General features: G+C 40.9%; 1 protein-coding gene across 1 annotated transcript in view; it reads right to left on the reverse strand.

The window, feature by feature from the left end:
* Positions 1 to 19,550, reverse strand: part of EXOC4 (exocyst complex component 4) — a 685,089-nt gene that overhangs the window by 151,053 nt on the left and 514,486 nt on the right. The gene's annotated exons all lie outside the window — the stretch shown is intronic.

A 19,550-nucleotide genomic window follows, 5' to 3' on the forward strand; every position in this document is an offset into this window, starting at 1 on the left:
AGGCTTTATCTCATTTAATCCTCTCTACACGCCTACCTATTAGCTGAATCCCTTCATCATCCCAGTGTAAGGATGGGGAAGCAGGCTTAGAAAAAGAAACAAAGCAGGACTCTGGGCTTGGCTCTCTTAACTACACCATTCTGCCTCAGAAACCATTTCTCATGAATCATAGTATTTCCTACTGTTTTTGTCACTGTAGAAGCACTATCCAAATAGACTGAGATAGGTTTGAAAACTGAATGAAAGGAATATCCGAGGGAAAAAACAATAAGCCTATCTTCGAGACTGATAATCCTGTGCAGCGAATCAGTGCTGTATCTGAAAAGAGGCATATTCAATCAGTTCTCAATCTTTGATTAAGAAAAGACAGAGTTGTTTAAACCGCTAGTTCATGACTCTTTCACAAGGAGCACAATTACACTGGAGTGAGTATTAATCACATACTTAGAAGCTTGGAATCCTTTGGTCAATAACTGGTTTGATGAATATGTATTTATTTAGAGTTACATAAGCAATGGTAGATTTAGCCATAATAGTAAACATTGGAAAATTTTTTAAGTCTGACAGTAACCAAGAAATAATCAAAGACATTTTATTATGTTTACATACAGACTATGGGATACAATTTTGGTTAATTTTTTTTTTCTGAAGATAACAACGGATAAAAGTGTACAACTTTTCTCAACACAACAGAGGAGTAGCTTGAGTTATGAGTTTACGTGTGATGCTTCTTCAGGATTATTTTGTGGTAGAGATTTCTTCTTTCCTTCCCCTTTCCCTGCTACCCCAAGTGAAGTAATCAGAAGGTGAAAGGAAGGAGCAGTTATGTTCTGTTCGGCAAAACTCAGAGGAAACCAAATTACAGTCTCTATAGAATCCCCAAAGTTCAACTTCCTTTCCTGTATCGATTTTAAGATCAAAGCACTGCAGCTTCACTCTGCTCCATAATCCTGCTCCTCTGCATTTGTGTGTGAGTGACAGGAATTGATTCTGCTTAGCTACATGTCCCCATGCTGCTAAAAAGAATCTAAAATCCCCCTCTGATTAAGAACACAGGATATCCTACAACATGTGGACAGCAATTAATAAAGGAGAGTGGAGTTCGGCCATTCTAACAAAGCCCGTTTAACATCTAAAACACTGCAGGGAAGATGTGCTCAGGGAGATGGCTCAGATTACTGAGAGAAAGAGCCTGGCTCTATTTCCAATTACGCTATTGATAATCAAATCTGGGGTAGGTTTGGGTGGCCCCTTCCTTTCTTATGACTCAATCCAGTCTCCTAGTAAGCAAGGATAATTTAATGGCTCTTCTAGTCTACTGATTTTTATCACTCAGCTGGTGCACTGGTCCTTGCAGACTTAGGGAATTTTGTGTCAATGTTCCAGGTCATCTCAGGTGTGTGTAGGTGTGTGTGTGGGGGGGGGGGGAACGACCTTCCTGATTAGATTACCAACTTCTCAAAAGCAAGGCTGATGTTCTTTTCCAAAACCACCTCCCGTTTCCCCCTTCCCTTGGTTATTTATAATTTCTCAGGCTCCTCAGGACAATACTACTAATAAAAGAAACTACTAATTCTGTTAACACAAGTAAATAACGGGAGGGAGGCCATACATGTGCAAGATGCTAGATGCAGACATCTTTGCATTCTGAAATCTCTTTGGGTGGATTCAGTTTGGTCGTCTATATCCCGGTGGTTTTGGTGACTAGAACGGTGCTGATGACATTCAGAGGGGAGGGGAGACTGCAAGCACATAGGAATATCCCCTGGAGGTAAATGTTATGGGGTAACAGGAAGTCCCTGCAGGGAATGACTGTAATGCCATGGTTTAATTCCAATGGCTGTGCTCAACAAAAGCCTATGTGACGCTATATGATGACATACAATTTTCCAGCTATTTGGTTGGTTTACATTGTCATGGTAGCACTCTGCATAATCAATCACTACATTCTTTTCAAAGAAAATGACACTGTAGTTTGCCAAATGATAGGTATTTTTACAGGGGAAAAAGTTTCCATTTTCCAAGAATTTATAATTATTTCCAAATCAGTGTCTCTGACAAATACTGAAAATACCAAGTTTCTAACAAGGTCAATCCTGTTTGTGTTTACCTGATCTCTTTGGCATCATAAATGATTTATTGTCTCATTATTAATTTTGGGATTTGCTGATGTTGACTATAATGACTTCATAATAAGTAAAGCCTTGATTTTATTCATTATAATTTCTATTAAACATATCACAAATGATTGATATTTATTTAAATATAACTCAATTCTCATTTCTTGCAACTTATTACCAGGTAATAAAGTCTGAGCATGACATGAAAAATGAGAATAGGAAAAAAAAATCCCAGGATAGCTGAGGCAATTAAGAAACCACTGCTATGAAAAATAAACAACTCGAGTTTCTTACAGGAATACACCAGAAATCTAAAATAAGGAGACGGTGCATCAGGGCTAGCTCTTTGGTTCTGTACTTTAAAAATGCACGAATGCGTGAAAATGACTGGACATTTAAGACCTTGTCCATTTAGCCCAAGCCCTAACAGGGCATGGCCATCACTGGCTCACTTCTTTATTTATATTCTTTCATCAGACGACAAATTGTTTTTGATCAATGACTCTATCTTCATCTCTCTACTACCTAGTAGCAAAATATCTAGTATGTTGCAGGTGCTCAACAGATGTCTGTTAGATTAACTGATGCACATTCAGAACAGGGTGAAAAACCTACTTAGAGTGTAATTATAGCACAAAATAGTGGCTCAAAAGCCTGATTTGGTAAGGTGGACTCAGACCACAGTCTCTTTATTACTATATTACTGTACCTTTATTCCCATGGTACTAAAGACAGTACATTTATGACTAAAGTTCTTAGATTTTTCTACAAAAAAATTCCTAGTTTCACCTGATCATATTATTTTCTATAATGGCAATCCATAAATATATACACACACATGCACACACACATATATATACATATACACACAACTAAATGTGCTACTTTAAAGTTTTAAGATACATAACTAAATTCACAATTCAGATAAAAAACAAAACCAAAAAGCCTTAATCTAGAGAAGGCAGTATTTGTGTGTTGGTTTAGCCCTTAGAGCATAGATGGTTCAGAAATGCTACAAAGAACCTAGGGTTCTGGGAAACTAATTTAGGAAGAATTTGAAAGAAAACATAGAATTAATTCACCCATCACTCAAGACACATCCCACCACACACACACACACCCCAGCAATTGTGGAAGGCGGGAGCTTCAGGAATGTCTGATGATGACAGTAATGTTTCTGTTTATTGGGAAATACCCAACTAGAAGTTGCCAAAACTTGTTATGCTATATCGTCCTCCAATTACTATCAGCTCTAAGTTGTAGCTGGCTGTAAACCATCACAACTACAACAATGACAATAATGACAGAAACCAGAAGGAAATCTGCTTTCTGGTTTTGAATCTATATTTTGATTGATGTGATGTTTAAAATATTCTGAATGGGTTTGCTCCTCTAATAAGGTAACTGGTAAAAGACTATGCACCCAGGGAGTTGGTGACTGAGGAGAAGCACTTTCCCCCTCCCCCAATCATCCTCCACCTCACAGGCAGAGTGATCCTTCACAAAGTTACGTCTCCCACAGAAATGAGTGCTTGCATCCATCACAAGACATGAACACAACTACTCACAGCAGTTGTATTCACAATAGTTTAGAAAAGTAATAAAGGTGATCCTCAAGTCCATCAGTAGTTGAATGGGCAAATAAACTGGTATATTCAGACAACGGGACACTTCAGAGCAAGGAAATAGGACGAACTCCCCTACACGCGACAACAGGGACCCAGCTCACAGATTGCGGGGTAGGTGAAAGCAGTCAGACAGAAAGGAGCACACCGGCATGGTTTTGTCATTACTAAAGTTCAAAAACAGCCATAAGGAATCCCTGGTGATAGAAGGCAGAACAGCGGCTACCCTTAGTGGGTGGGTCCTGACTGGGAAGAAGAGAACCTTCCAGGTGCTGGAAATAGCTTGACTGGGTAACTGTCGCATAGCAAAAACATATGTAAAAATTTTTTGCACTTGAGATCCGTGCAGTTTACAGTTTGTAAATTCAACTTCAAAAGAAAAAAGTTAAAGTTCTATCTGATTCTGTCTCTACGAACTTAAAGCTCTTTAATACACCAGGCCCCACGTTCATCATATAATCCATAAGGCCCTCCATGGCCTGGCTTCCATCTACCCCTCAAGCCTCACCATGTACCATTCTCCCCTTGCCTCCCTGAGATCTGCCGAAGTGGGGCTGCTTCAGGGCGTCATTCGCGTTTCAGGGCTTTGCACTTGTCTGCAAAGTTCTGTCCCTTGTCTTCCTTTCCTAGAGTGCTTTTTTTGTTGTTTTTTTTTTATCTTTCAGGTCTCAGTTAAAAGCGTCTTTGTATGGGAAGACTCTCCTTAACCTTCATTAGGGCCTCCTGTTGGAAACACCTAGAACATATCTATCTACGTATCTATCCATCTCCCTCTCCCCCGCTGTTGGCTCCCTTTCCCTGGAGAACCCAGATGAATACCCATTGCTAGGGAAGAGGGGGATATGTATGGACTGGGAGGGACATTTGGTTGGTGGTTACACGCATACATGTTCAATCTTAATTTTAAACAATTTACGTCCAACTGTCACACAAATGAATAGATACCCCCTTCAAAAATTTGTCTGAGAATACCATCTGTAAGAGTGTAAGTCTTCTATTATAATGGCTTTCACTTAGGGTATATTTTTAAAATGTGAAGATGTAGCAAGTATTGTTGGTAATTCTACGACAGACCACTGCTATAGATGAGAACTGTTCAGAAGGATCAGAAGTTTTGTGGGAAAACAGTAGGGAATTTAACTAATTGATTAAATAGGTACATATTTATTAAGCAGATATTATCTCTGGGCCAAATACTAGGCTAACTGTAGGAGAGAAAATGCCAGGAGACAAGTTTCCTGCCCTCCAGCGACCTTAGATATTAGTAGGAGGAGACACACAAGCTCACAAATAAGGACAATGAAGTGTCACTGGCGCTGCTGTTCTGGGCACCTGTATATTGTACAGCAGAGGCACAGAGGAGGAAAGAGTTAGTTGGATTGGGGTGAAAGGGGTGGAGGGAGTTCTGAGAAAGAGGAAGCTACAACTGAACTGAATTCTGAAAGACACTTCTTTTTAATTAAAATTATTTTTTCTCTTTATTTGTATTTTCTAAATTTACTTTGGTGGGGGAGGCAATTAGGTTTATTTATTTATTTTAATGGAGGTACTGGGGATTGAACCCAGGACCTTGCGCTTGCTAAGCAGACACGCTACCACTGAGCTATACCCTCCCCTGAAACCTGAAAGACAAATAGCAACTTGTAGATTGACGGAGAGGGAGGAAAAAGCACTTCAGGTAGAGGCAGCAGCATGAACATGAAATAGCGTGGGATTTGGGGAACTGCAAGTGGCTCTTCATGGCTGGGGAGAACGGAGTGCACAAGTGTGTCAGGAGGGCAGGCTGAGAGAGGCAGTCAGGAGCTACATCCTCGAGCTACAACCTAGTCCTTAAATATTTTGAATATCTCTTTTCTCCCCTTCTCCAGCAAGAAAATACAACAAATTAATCCAATCTGATGTCACTAGTTATTAGATGATCCACTCCAAGTGCTGGAAGATCATTTCAAAAGGTTCCATTCCATCATTCAGAAAAGGCAAATATATAGCCAACAGGGAAATACATCTGAGCTCTGGAAGTCTAAAGAGTTAGGGAGAATCTGTAAGTAGGCTTAAAAAAAAGAAAATATGAGGTCAAATTTTGGGCAATCAGTAAAACTATATTCCTTTAAAATTCACAAAAGTGATTATACAATTTATCTGCTAATTAAAAACTTGGAAAATATATATGACATAAATTACTAATAATTTTTAAAACATTTTGGGTAGAGGATCATTTGCAGTTGAATGAAATCTGCGTCTAACATATCTTATAAGCACAGCTGGCTTTTTATGAGGTTTATTTAGGGGTTTGTGATTTCATATTCAGAACAAAACAAAATAGCAGGGAAGGGGAAAGAGTTGTGTTTAATTAGATTGTAAGTTCCCAGGGGACATCTTTGTTTTCCTAGCTAATACCAGGTAATAAAGAAGTATTTGTTGATTTATATACTTCAGATCAATCTAACTCTAAGGCCAGGTTATCAATTCCCCTTCATATATAATAGAACCCAGAGAGTGGAAATAGATCAGCGAATAGGTGAGCACTAGCACTTGTGAGAAATATCGCCAACGCCCCCTCACCCCTACACACCACATACATACTTCAAAAGCACTTAAGGTTACTGTTCTGCAAACCACATCGTGCTACATGTTAGGCGGGACACAGAAGCATAATAGGAACAAAATTAGCAGCTATACTTCTTCATTTCTGCCAAGCAGTGTTCTTGGTATCAAGCATGGTCTCTTTTTTCCAAGGGTGATGATAATCAAGTTGGGATAATGTCATTTATAACAAGAAACAAGTACCATTACAAGAGATGAAAGTAAGTACAAAAGACAACACAGAGGAATAGGAGTTGGAGAGCCTCAACTGGGATCTGGAGGATGGGCCAAGTTTGGATACATGGGAGGGCAGAGGCAAGGTATTTCAGGCTAGAGAAAAGGGGCTGGCAAAGGCTGGGAAGAAGGAGTGAGCTGGTCTCATATTACAAAGACAAGACATTTGTGGCTGGAGGAGGAAAGGGTTGACTGGACAGGGGGAGCCAGCTTGTAGAAGGTCTGGACGACAGACTGAGGGCTTTCTCCTGCAGATGGAGAGAAGCAGGGCAGTTTGTTAGGTGCTGGGGCTCAGAATCCTAACTCTAGAGCTGAAAGTAACTTGCTGTCCACAGTCTAATTCTCTTAAGCCACATAATACTTAGGGTCCCAGATGGAATCCTAGTTTGGACAAACTAGTAGTGAAGAACATTTTTGTGACATTTGGGAAATTTCAAAATGGACTAAATATTTTATGATATGAAGAGCTTACTGTTAATGTTGGTAAAAGTGATAGTTATTTAGATAATGAGGAAAATGCTCTTGCTCTATAGAGAAGTAATACTAAGTGTTTTGGTATAAAATAGCTTGAAGTCTTGATTTAAACAACCAGAAAGCCAGATGAACTATACGAAGCAACAGTTTTCAGACACTGGAGAAGGAAAATAAATGAAGTGAGCCCTGTGGATGCCCCAGTTGGAGTTTCCAGGCCATAATGCAGGAAGGCAGTTCCCAAACAGAACCTGGGAGTCTCGGTGAGCTGAAAAGACAAAACTTGGAGTTTTAGAAATCTTTTGTTACTTCCAGTAACAGCACAGAAGTAGAAAGGTTGTATTAGTTGATCTTCTTAGGCAGTCCCCAGTGCCCATGCAGCAAGTTAAGGTGAATGAGGACTGACTATGGAAGGTTACTGTGACCTTCAGATGACAGTTTCAGTACTGTGACTAGTGAGACCAGAACCAGGTTTACAGGAAGCTGAGAAGGGAGTTAAGACACTCATTTGAGACATGTGTTGGTGAAAAGAAGGTGCGCGGTAACCCAGCACGTAGACAGGATGGATTCAGGACAGGCAGTAAAGACTGGACCCTCCTGGTCACTAGGCTCTTCTTTATCTGGGGGCACAGGTCACCCCAACGCCAGCAGCCCAGACACTCTTCAGGGACAGCTGTAAGCCAGCAAGGGCTCTCATCTCTTCATACTGTCCTGATATCCTGGCCTCTTAAATGACCCAGAGCTGTTACTTAAGACAAAGGATGGACTCATAAGGACATAAGACTGCCATACAGGCTCAGGTTAATAATTCAAACTGTTTCTTTCTGAAATTATATTTTCACATAACTTTTTATGTCCTGCCAACAACATCACCATCGCATTTTCTAACACCCTCCTTCCTGAGAACTCAAGAGTACTTCGTAAATATCTCAATCGATATTCCAACAGATTGTGAGAAAGTAGAACAGTCATCATCATCCCTTTTTTTTTAGCAAGTCTAACACTTAAAACAGTTTCAAGGAACAAGTATAACAGTTAGAAAGAGGTTTTAAAAGAACGTTACAACACCAAGCTGCCACCAAAGGTGGCCCTAAATGTTTGCATTTCTTTGTATTTCTCAAACTCTCATTCTACTCGAACCAGTTTCTGTCAAGCCGCACAGCATCTGTATTCACAGAAGCCCCTCTCTTGATGTAGCAGTATTATTCAAGCGCTTTTTGTGATTATTCTGTCCTTTTAAAGATTACATGTCCTCAGCCACTCCGGGTAGTGCCAACAAACAACCCACCCCGGAAATTCACAGAGCAGAACCTTGACAATTTCTTTTTCCTAGCAAAGGCGAGCTCTCTTCAGCAGGAGGTGCCAATGACCCACGATGGGGCACCAATTCATCAGGGAAGAGCTACAAATATATAAATCAACATGTCAGAGGAGGAAGCCCGGCTAGGCCTAGTGGGAGATGCGTAACTACGCACACATTTGTTCCACTCTGCGCAGGCTCACCTGTCTTTGGTGGCTGCCACCACATAATAATCAATTATGCTGACAAGTTTGGCTACAAGTTGTTTCAGCCTCAGTTACTCGTGCACCTCAGAGGTGAGAGCTGGAGCCCTCTGAGGGGAAGGAGCAGGGAGCTTGGCTTCTAGGAAAACAGGACATATGGAATTGTTTGGGGGAGAGAGGGTGCGAGGGAGTGTGGAAGCGTGCACATGGAAAGGAAAATTTGTTCCAGGGTAGAGCTCCAAGTCAGTCATGACTCATCCTAGGAGGGACAATAAAGTATGAGAAGAGCTAATGAATTTCAAAAAGTAGATCTTGTTTTTGACAAAGCGGGCTGTGATAAATCCGGCATTCTAGCCCATTCTATAAAGTCAGCTGTTCTACATGAGCTTTGCGCTGCTAGGCAAAATTCAAATCATGAGCCATCAGGAGACCTGGGTTCCAAACGTGGTTTTAACACTGCCTGCTCTTGGGATCCTGAACAAGTTACTCTCCCTTTTGTCATGCGCAAGGGGTGTGATATTCTTCATGGCCCATGGTGACATCTCCAGCCTGCCCACCACAAAATCAATTTGAGCTCTACCTCATCTTCCCAAGTTTAGGAGATGAGTCATTAGCACTTACCCTGGATTTTAGTTATCAAAGCACATTTTTGTGAAGAGAGAGGCCTATATGAGATGAGAAAGTACCACCATGCATTTGATTAAACTCAACCCAGTGGCATCCCGCCAGTTTGCATGAAAGGAATGGTAACAGAACCACCCACACACCGCCCAGGGAAGCTGCTTTCCTCCTGAGTCCAAGAACAGTTAGTGGTTAAAAATCAGAATATCGAAGCTTTGATGTATTTCTTTCTAAGACAATCTCTTCACACAGGAAACACCCACGCCACTGGGAAATATATGGCCAACAGCGACGTGTACCATAATTTCTAGACTTCAGGATTTCACTAACCAGCAAAAATAAATGGATCAACAGAGATCCAACTTTTTATGTTACTAAGTTATGGTGCTTAAAACAAAACAAAACAAAAACAGATCACCTACAATATCACTGTTTCTACATTAGTATGATAAAATTATGAATATTTTAACACCAAAAAATAGGAAGAAAGTAGTATCAGAAAAAAAGGACAGTTCTTCCCCCAAAAGTAAACTTGAAAATCCCCCCACCCTTTCCTTTTCTCTCTCTCTCAAACCCACCCAAACACGTCCCCCACACAGCTCCCCTCTCCCTTGCTACACTGACCTCACTTTATTCATTTTCTATGGATTCCATTTTGGATTGGTTGGCCCGGTTGGTGGACTGGCCTTTGGGGACCACAGATCTAGGAGGGCGGTGTTAGGTCTCATTAAAGGACTACATGTTTTACAGATCATTACGCCTAATGAGACATAGATGCCAAAGGACAATGTTCAGCTGTTGTGACTGTTTTCAACCTTGGGGTGGGGTGGGGGTGGGCAGTCATCATTCCATCAAACCAGGGCTTTGTATGTATTCTGGAGTCTCTTTTCAGATTAAAGAGAACAGAGACAGACTCACATGTTTTAAAAAGTAGGAGAAATTAAGTACGCAGAAATTCAGCAGTCATGATTTTATCTTTGGGTTGTAAGTATAACATTTTTTAAAACACAAAATTAGTACAAAACTCCAAAGTACTAAATGGAATAATAAAACTGTTCAACAGCCTCTTAGTGTGGGTAACTGAAGAGGCACTTTAAGAGCGCGTGGATATAATTTGGAAAGAAAACTCTAATGATTCATAAAATTACCACCATTCCCATGTAACTGAAAACAATAGAGCCTACTGCAAAATACAGGCAGAGCATTCAAATCATTTTAATGGTTTCTCATTTTTTTCTCTTAAACTCTCCGTTCCTTTTATCACTAAGATTTTCTTTTTTTTTTTTTAATGAAAAGTGGAAAGTCCCTGCTGCCCATTTTCTTCTTTTATTGTTTCCCCTTTGTTCTAAAAATGAGGGTAAAATTAAGTGCTTAGATCACTAGAGATTTCCAGATGGTCAGACAAATGAGTACTGGGCTCCTGGGCTGGCGTGTTTCAGAGATATGGACGCACATCTCTTACTTGGTCTCCACGGCTCTCGTTCAATACAAATTTGATTTAGCTAAGCACTTTCAGTATGTGACAACCAAATTTCTACACTGAAGGAGGGGCAAAACTGGTTTCACTGCTTAAATTAAAATGGGAAGTTTCTATGCATTATAAAGTATCCCTTTATTTTCTTGGTGTGTGTATCTAAAATAAAATATAAAACATTTATATTTATATATTTTAATGTGTGTAGATTATTCTGAAACATGACAATTTTTCTTCTTATTTGTCTCCCTTCCTGATTGTCACTTTTTCTCCAGGTTATTTTATTAACGTTATTCCTAGTTCCCTGGAGCTGTGTTATAACCTCAGGCCATTATTCGTCTTCTTTTATTCTCCTGTGCTCCTCTGGCGTTTCCGTTTTCTGTCTGAAACTCTCGACCACACAGTAAGCCTGTGGGCAAGGGCTGGGTAACAACGGAAGCTGTTTACTTTATTAAATAAATACACATATATTGCTTGGGATATGCCAGGCATTATTCAAGGTGCTTTTAAAGCGATTCACTCATATAATCCCCGTAATAATTCAACGAGGTGGACACTACCATTATCTCCACTTGACAGCTGATGACCTGAGGCACAGAGCGCTCAGGAACCAGCCCAGTGTAATACAGCTAGTGAATGGTGCAGTCAGATGCGAGGCCAGTCAGTCTGGCACCAGAGCCCTGGCTCTTACGCAGAGCAAGGAGCAGGAAGGAGAAAGGGAGGGGAGGTGGAAAGTAGAGGGCGAAAGAGAGAAATTAACGAGGGACTCACTGGGGATGAGGAGGATGGGGGGAAGGGCAGCCGAGGAGTAGCCATGGAGTCACTGCAGAAATCGGGACTGGGGAGCCAAGGCAGGCGTAACCAGGGGAGTGGAAGAGCTCTGCCATCTTGAAGATAAATGGCAACTGATGCGGTGTAAGACCACCAGTGACTGGAACACTGGCAGCAGCAAAAGAGAACAGTGTGAATGCTAATGTGCTGGTAAACAGCTGACAACCAGCTCTTCGGGGAGATGCAGGAGTCCCAGTTTTTAAGTTTCGCTGGTTTCTGTTTATAAATACTCCCACCATGGCTGATTTCAAGCTTCCAAAGTGGTGTCACGGAACTCAGAGTTGGGAAGAGATGCACAGTAACACATGTGGTAATACAGTGTTTCTGCCGTCATCTATGACGGGTGCAAAAAACCAAGGACAGAGATAGTAAGAAAACGCAAAATCATCAAGAAGTGATGAGTTTGAGGATTTATTATCTTTGCTTTTAATATTATGGAACTCACTTTTTAATAACGGCTGTATGTAAAAACCGATGCACAAAATTTCTGAAAATTTAACAGCCAGCTCTAGGGAGCTTATGGGAGCCAGCTCCCGTACATCATGGAGTATGACTATCCAAATACATCTATTCTCAAGTAAGTGGGTGCACAGTGGTCTGGAGACTTGACCTTCACAATGTCCCAAACTGGCCACACCAGGAAATAAAGGCAGGAAGAAGGAAACAAACGAAAGTGAAAGGAGTTTATGAAAAAACGAACATCCACGCTAATCTGATGGAGAAAGAGGCCAGGTGTGAAAAAGGGAGTCTGAGAGGCTGAGCCTTATATTCTCTTACGTGCTCAAGGTCAAGGGCACCAAACAAAAGAATTCTGTGGACACTTGCCACCCATCCTCACGCCCTCTAGGCGAGGTCTCGCATCTTCAGTCTCTGTTCTACTAGACTATTTATGAGAAACAGAGGTCAAGGAGGAGTAGAGCACATTTCATGAAATAATAGGCTTTGGGCAAGCAAGAAGGATAAACTGTATAAAATGAAGATTCAGGAGCATAAGGAATACCACATAAATCTAAAAACGTCGCTGAGAAAAAATCTGCACGTAAAGCTCTGATACAGGAAAAGAAGTCAAACATCATAGGAAACTAGCACTCTTTGGAGAAAGCCAGTCTGTTTCACTCGCAAAGATTTCCCCAGTCAAGCACAGACTATAGGACAATCATATTCAGCAAGTATTTTTTTTTTTCACTAAGTGAATTTCCATCATATCTGCTCCGTGAGGTAACTTCTTTGAAATTCTTGTCACTTGAATACAAAGTGATGCTTGTATGTGTGAGAACTGTTTTTATGGAAAACTTTCTGCCTTGTTCTTTGCTGCTCAAGATTCTAGCAATATTTGAAAATTTATGAGCTTACAAAGGAATGCACATTTAAAATTTCTGACCTCCAGCTCTTCAGATAACCTTATGAGGTACAGTACAATACAGAATTTTCTGTATAAAGCACTTATCAAATGCTTGTCGAATTGGAAGATTAGTTAGTGCACAATCCATCTCATTACTCCAAACTGCCAAATAATGGGCTGTATTGCTAACTGACACCTGAACATATAATTATAACTGGCAACCCTACATAGCAGAGCACCTTAGGTCAAAAAATCAGCTAGCTTCCAGATCCCAAGTGGCAAACTGGGGATTGAATTGGAAGCGAGTTAACACAGTTCTCACTTTGATAATTGCTGAGAGGAAGCACAGCTACAAGCCCCAGGCTGGCTTTGGTAAAGCCAATACTGAGTTTAAGGCCCTTTCAGTTGGATTGAGTACTGTGTTTTTACCTCCCCCGGTGACCCTTACTCAAGGGAGAAGGATTTCCCACCATAAAATTCTAGTTTAGAGAAAGGATTCTACCTTCCTGCTAGAGTTAATGTGGTGCAGCCTGGATAGAGAAGAAGAGAATAACTAAGTTTAATGAAGAAACTTTATCAACTTCTTTTTCTGGAACAATCATTCAGTGAATACGGTCAAGCATCTACCACAGGGAACACCATGCCAAGGAGCCAGGAACACAGAAGAGGAGGCGGGGGGTGGACTAACCTTTATTAAATGCCTCCTGTGTGCTGGGGACTAGGCTAAGCAGGGCCACACGCTTCATTTCATTTAGTCTTCACAGACCTCATATCACAGAAAAAAGAACTTCAGAAAGGTGAAGTTCCTTGCCAAAGACAACAACAGCTCTGCGGGGCCCAGAGCTGCCCGCAGACTGGTCCTATTCCGAAGCCCATGTTTTTTCCATTCTAGAATATGGCAGCATACATCATGAATCCTCAGGAAGGCCTTGGCATGAGGGAGACTGCAATCTAGTTTTAAATTCCTTTGTATTGTCTTTTCTTTCTTTTTCTTTCTCTTTCTCTCTCTCCCTCTCCCTGTCTTCTTAATGGAGGTACTGGGGATTGAACCCAGGACTTCGTACATGCTAAGCATGTGTTCTACCACTAAGCTATTCCCACCCCTTGGTTTTAGGGCTTCTTGAAGAGGATACAAAAGATATATACCCAGAAATTGTGTGACTCATATGAGGGATATACAAGTGGCTTTTCATCACAGCCTGAGATGCTCTGGAAAGCTTTTACAGACAAGTTAGAGTCTGAGTTGGGCCTCCAGGGAAGGCAGGTAGAAAAGGTGGACCTTAACAGTATGCAGAGGTAGGAAAGAAGGGGGCTGGGTGTTCTGTTTTCCTCTAGTTGCCTGATGGGAGAGGCAGAGCAGAGTCTAGAGAGTAAAAGCAGAGGGAACATGGGTAAGAAAGGTGTACTTAGGGGAGAATTTACTTCTGGGTAAAGACAGCGGATTGAACATGCACATCTATTCTGTCTCCCTCCCAAAATCTCAATGAAATGACAGTAAAGGGATTATTTTTGCCAAGGAGAAGGGAAACAGGAAGGAGAAAACATAAGGAATCCAAGCTTGGAAGCTGGAAGGCAGATCAGAGAGGTAAATGTCTTAAACAGGCTCAAACTGGAATCTTATGTCAGCAGTAGAAAAAACTGAGAAGCAACCCAATCTCCAGTGCCAAGTCTGGGCAGCCCCAGGTTCGTCTGGATGAGGGGCACAGGACAGAAGTAGTGGTTAATATAAGGAAGAACTGAAAGTCTATTTAAGAAGTCGTCAGATCCGCAATCCCTCCCCTCGCCCTGGGTAAGTGTCTCTCCTCCACTATTGTAAAAATCTGAAGGCTTATTCCCTGGAAATAGTAAAATAGAGGGTCTGTGGACTCAGAGAGGGGATGAACAATTAAGGATGGGGAAAAAACAGAAGAATTATGTGAATTTATGCCAACTGGATGGCAAGAACCCCCAGTTCTCTTCTGTCCTCTTCCCGGATTTGGTTTCTTGGATGCCGGCAGTGAGGCCTTCAATCTCCAGACAACAGATCAAAGACCTAAAGATACTGACGTTGGAGGTTTCCCAAACAAATGGCCCTGTCCAAGCTTCACGGTTCTATGACCCCAGCCCAAGGCAGGAAGTGAGATTCGAAGAATAAAGAAAAGCTAAAGAGCTTTTACCCTCTTATATCTGAAGAATTAGAAAGGCTCTCTTTCAACCAAACTCCATCTAGAACTATTATTCAAGAGAGTTCATAAAGTATTTTAATTTACTAATAAAGGAAAGTTCTTGTTTTTTACTTTCTGTGTTCCTGGCAATTATTTGATTACCAAATTGATGAAATAAGCTCAAATTCATGCTGGTTTAAATGTGAAGGCCATTAGCACACAGGCTTTAAAGGGCCCTGGGAACCCTACAGTCAGATAACATACAGAGTGCGGTGCACAAGTTATAATCTGCCTTTAATTAAGTTAATCAATACACATTTCCCCAGGACCTACTGAAAGGACCTGGTCTCTTTTAATATGCACACCCACCTCGGAGGCTTCTCAAAATTAGTCTTTGGCAGGTTTAAGTAAGTGATTAGAGTTTTCCACTGTTATCCTACGGGCCACACCATGTATCACATTTAAGTGAATGTGGCAGGATAATCTTCTGAGAGACTATCTTCTGTTCTAACTGCCACAGGAGACTTGGCAGCGGTGAGGGTGGGGCATTCTAAAGGTATTTTTCTCCTTTTCTGCTCCCACTTGTAAAGAAAAACCAAGTCTTTGGTTCCCCAGGAAAGGGTTAACAGCTTCCTTCTGCCTCAAGGAATTCCCCCAAAAATCCACCACCCAGGTCTCTGGGAAAGGGACGTGGAGGCCTCAGAGGCAAGGGTCGGAGGCCCTGAGTGCTTTGGAAGGACTGGGACAGTGGTAGTAAAGATAACAACATCGAACTTCCACTGAAGGCTGCCCAGCACAGTAGAAAGTTGACACTAACAGGTAAGTTAGAAATTTACAGGTTCATTTACTTAATCCTGTAACCACCCTATGACAAAGGTACTGTTATGGCCATTTAATAAAGGAGAAAACTGTGAGACACACAGAGGGAAGAAGATGTACTCAAGGCCACAGAGCTAATAAGTGGCAGAACCAGGACTCAAACCTGAGCAGTCTGGCTAAGGACCCACTGATTTCATCTCTCACAGTGGAGCCCTGGAGTCTGGGGATGCCTGGGCTGAGGGGCTATTGTTCCTGTAAGTGGTGGAACCTGCTACTATATGCAGTGCCCTGGCAGGCGACAGCACCACTGACCTTGAGAGCCCAGGACAAGGTCCAGTAGCTGAATTTAGTTGGCACAGGTGGACAGACTGCAGGGCACAGAAGAGCCATATGTTTTCAAATCAACTATAGGAGCTTGCAAATGAGCCACTCAGCAAAGACTAGGATGGACAGCACCCACTTCCATAGACATAGCATGCACATTTCTCTCTTCATTACAGAAAGCTGCACCAATTCTTGCAAAGCTCTAAAATTCAAAGCTTCAGAGCACACAAGGGCTCTTAGGTCTCAAGATGAATCAAAATGAACTCTACTCTGGAACAGAGAAAGAAGATAAATAATTAAGTTGGAAGGTACTCATCAGAGCTGAGACTTAGTGGAAGAAGAAAGTAGCAATGCCTCAAATGAACCAACCCCCCTGCCCAGGCTGCAGGCCCCCATACCTTCTCATCAGAGATGGTACCAGCACGGCTGTTCCAGTTGGCAGCACCTCTTGCCTACTTCACCCATCTTCTACAGCTGCACTGAGCCATACACCCCAGCCACCTGTTCCCAATACCTGAAATGTCCATCTCTTCTTTCTCTGCTTGGTACTCTCCTAACCCAAACTGCCAAGTTCAAATGTGAGCCTTCTCTGCAAAGCCTCTTCTGACTTTTTCTGAATTGGTCATTCATTCCTCTGTGCTCCCACAGTGCTCTGGGCAAATCATGACTCTAGAATTACTTGTATGCCTGTCTCCCAACCATTTCAATGAAACTAGACCCTGAGTGACATGAGGCTCTGCATATACTGTGTGGCTAGTCAGTTTCTGGCACTCACCAAGTAAATGCCCGAGAGAGGCAGTAGAGTTAGAAGCGAGAGTTACAAAGACTGGGATTTGTGGTGGCCAGTGGCTTGTTCTGTGACCTCAAGAAGTCTCTCAGTTTCTCTCAACCTCATCGTTGTTGCAAAGATTAAACGAGATCTTATCTATGAAAAGCATTGCTCAATTGTCCCTTCTTCATAAATGTTAGTATAATGAACATAAGCTTCCTGAGAAAATATTGAGAAATTAATATATTCTTTATTAAGAAAATATGTATTGAGGGGGAGGATATACCTCCATGGTAGAGTGTGTGCCTAGCATTGACAAGGTCCTGGGTTCCATCCCCAGTGCAGCCATTAAAAAAAATTAATAAAAAATACATAAACCTGATTACCTCCTCCCACCAAAAAAAAAGAAGAAAATATGCATAGCAAAATAGATGTCTCCAAGTTCATAATGACTGGTCATTAATGGAGGCATTGTAATGCAGCAACTAACTAGGATACAAGCATTTCTATAGAGGAATGAATAAAAATAAACATAAAAATGCAAAACATGGGAATATAATCTGGTTCAATTATATGTTAGGAGTATTAACATAATTTAAAAGAACTGCTTATACACTCAATTTATATATATTTCCAACTAAACTACATGAGAGGACTTGAGGTTTTCATCATAAACAAACTACACTTATGTTTTCATCTACTTGTTTCAATGCATTGCCAATCAATTTCTTACTCTTCATTTCTACAGGAATAAGGTTTCCATTGTTTTTCTTAAGGGAATGAAAACAAGAAAGTCACTAAAAATAAAAATCATCTTAAATCTGGGCAAATAAAATGAATCAAAATAATAACTCTGTCCCATGAAATTTATCTCAGAAAAATGTTTAAGTATTATATAATGAGAAACATCTTTCAAATTACATACATAATTATCCTTCACTATTTACTTTCATTTCTCAGACAAAGTTTCTCAAAATCCTAATTCTAACAGGTGGTTTACTTATTTCAAAATAATATTTAATTAAAGTCCCATACAATCATATACTTTATATAATTTCTCGCACTCCCATCTCTGATGCTTTTTAAAAAACATATTCACACATTTCTGCTCTTTAGAGAAGACACTACAGATCTTAATGTAGCCCCGTAATGACTCATTACAAATTAATGATCCACCATTATTGATATCAACCTTTCTGTTTAGTAATAAAGTCATGCCCTTAAAGGCTAGTACGGCAGGTAAAGCAGTTTGCACCCCAGTTAAATGGCTCCAAACCAGCATGTCATTTTATGATTTTATAAACTTTTTCTTCTAGAGACTGGCAGCTATTAAAACTCAATACTCTGAATAGAAAATAGCAGATTCTTACTGTTGTCAGTTTCTGTAATTGCTAAGTAGCTGCTTCTTAAAATAATGTCAACCAGAAAAATCAGACAAACTTTTCTAGCGTAAGTGAGCTTTAACTAAGGGCCTGTGGGAAAAGCACATGGGCTTTGGTACCTTACTTTATTATAACAGGTATTTATGTAACTCAGAAGCTCTCAAATTTGCTTATATGAACTGACTTTTCGTACTTAATTTTCTTAATCAAGCAGGAACTTAGAGGAAATAAAAAGAAAGAGCATCACTGTCCTCTCCAACGACCAGTCAGGTGTGCAAAAAGGACTACAAATACTTTGAGGAATGAGACAGGATTTATGACATGGATATATTTTTCATATACTTGTGTTAAAGTTTCTTGAAAGCAAAGCCTCGTCCTATCCGTGTTCTGTTTTGTTTTGTTTGTCTATCTCAGAGCACCAGCACTGTGCCCTGTATACAGTTAGCAACCAACTATTATTTACTTCTTGAAATAAACAGAGGTAAGAGGGAAAGAGCCTTGGGTAATTCATCAAAGGCACCAACTGCCTCCAGTGAGGATGAGAACACACGTGGGTACACTTCCCTATCAGGACACAGAACGGGGAAGGAGGAGTCCAACAACAGTGTAACTGGACCGAGCAGTCAGTGCTGGAGATGATGAGTGCTCAGGGAGGACCTCTCCCTCCACTGTCCCCAGACCATCAAGTATCATTATGGCGAATGGGGACTAGCGGTCCATGCCTTGGGTTTCTGCTTTCAGGGCTCCGACCACCTAGCCCTACTCCTGGATTTCCACTTCTTCCCATGTCACGTTACTAGATCTAAATACACCATGGCATGACAACGTTTGTATTTCCTCATCTGATATGTATAATTTACTTGCAAAATCCAAGATTTTACTGACAGGAAATTTATCTCTTGTTCTATAATCATCTATACTAACCAAATCCCTCTGCTTTTTCTAATTTGAGTACAAATGGCTTAAAGGCCAGAAGAAAAGGATTTGATGATTTACTGCTTCCCAATATGCCATGGATGGATATTTGGCAAGTTACTAAATACTCATATTTGTAGGAAAAGTTTGAGAGCCAGTAGAATTACCCACTAATTCCTATCAACTTCCGTAAATTAACAAAACCCCTTAAAACCTTCCAGATCCAGAAGCGGCAGTATAGTGGAGTGAGAAGAATATGGAATCAGGGTTAGAATATCCGGATATTAGACCTTGATCTACCACTTACTAGCTGTCCTATGTTACCTAAGTCATAAGTTTCCTTCTCTATAAAATGGAAGAAATAACCTACTTCGCAAGCTTGTTGAGCACATG

Source organism: Vicugna pacos, chromosome 7 (genome assembly GCF_048564905.1).
Source record: "Vicugna pacos chromosome 7, VicPac4, whole genome shotgun sequence".
Classification (NCBI taxonomy): Eukaryota; Metazoa; Chordata; class Mammalia; order Artiodactyla; family Camelidae; genus Vicugna; species Vicugna pacos.